Consider the following 1,621-nt stretch of genomic DNA (forward strand, 5'->3'; position numbering starts at 1 on the left):
AGGGACCAACCTTAGGTAGTTAGGATGATTTTCATAAGAACGATCTCAGAAAAATATAGAAAAGACCATACTTTATTTTTGAGTGTTTCTCTAAGAAAACTAAAGTGCCTGAGATGTGGAACATCTTAACCAAAAGGACTCTCTCTTCAGGTCTAATGGGTTTAACATGGAAACATGCTGAGCAGAGCCTCTGAATCACTCTTAGGATAGACACCTAAGGCATTTTGTTCAAAATCCCCAGGAAGATCACACAAGAATAGAATCAAAGTTCCCTGCCTCCCAGTGCTCTTCCCATTCTATTGAGTTGCAGAAAAATTGGAAATATAAGTTGGCTCCTTACCTTTAGGTCCCACATTAGAAAACTCAGTGTATATCCTGAATCACACTGTATGTTTAGTGACAAGAGGATAATTTAATTCTTATTAGTTTTCTACATTAATTGCATGCTATCCCATGGAGCCATTAGGTTACCAGGTAGCATATGAACAATTTTGAGTGTTATGATTTTATCTCATTTTATCACAAAGAGACAATTTACCTCTAAGAAATAATTTACAGAATTTATTTTAAAACAACTGGTTCTCCCCAAAGTGAGCAAAATTCAGATCCATAGCCACAGAAGTCATTCAGCAAATACTTTTGAATGTAATCTTAAATTCTATAGTTTATACTTCTCACTATAATGATGCTCTTGTTTTGAGATGATTATGTCTTAAAATCTAACCTTAAAGGAGCTACCTGCTTCAGTCTTTTTCCTACAAGTTTGAAGAGTAATGTCAACTTCTTACTCTGAAATAAATATGTGGGTGGGGGTGATGGCAAAGATAGTTCCTATAAATTACTGGGAAATAACTATAGCATTTTGCTTTGAAACATCTACCATCAGGAGTTCAGTATTTTTGGGTTTTTATTTCTGTCTCAATACGTCCTATTGTTTTAAAAGATCTCATGATTCTACCTATAGCATTGTGGTATTTTTAAAATAATTTTAAAATTTCTTAATGCATGTATTTTAGTATTCTTTCCCATATTGTTTTTGCACTTATATGGCACATTTATAGCTATTATAAAACAGGCCAATGTGATTGACTGGTCGGCATTTCATAACAAGAAAATATTTAAATGAACAGAAAATGTAGATGCCAGAAATAAAAAGAGAACTGGGCTCCATGTTACTCATGATCTCATATAATAAATTATATATTATATCTATATAGATATATGAAGACATAAAAATAACTGTTAGACAATTATAACTAGGTCAGGAGGAACTTGCCAATTTTTGTCTAATGAAACCTATTTCTTCATTGCTAAAATAAAAAGTATTTTTATATTTTTCAAAAGTTTTATGTAGTGTATTTCATGTATGTTTTATATACTGGCAGAGACTTATAAGCTGCTGGCATTGTCTGATGATTTGTCAGCAAAACTGCCACTGACTTCAACAATGTAGCAAGAGCTGCTACATATTCTTCTTTAGAATATGAGCCTCAGAAGGACAAAATTGGGCAGTGCATCATTTCATATTTATTACCCCCCTAGGTACAGTAGGTTGCAATGCAGACAGAACATCTAGCTGGGATTGGATACATCAGAACACCTGGGGGAAAATTCTACTACT

This window comes from Pseudorca crassidens, chromosome X (assembly GCF_039906515.1).
Source record: "Pseudorca crassidens isolate mPseCra1 chromosome X, mPseCra1.hap1, whole genome shotgun sequence".
In the NCBI taxonomy this organism is placed as follows: Eukaryota; Metazoa; Chordata; class Mammalia; order Artiodactyla; family Delphinidae; genus Pseudorca; species Pseudorca crassidens.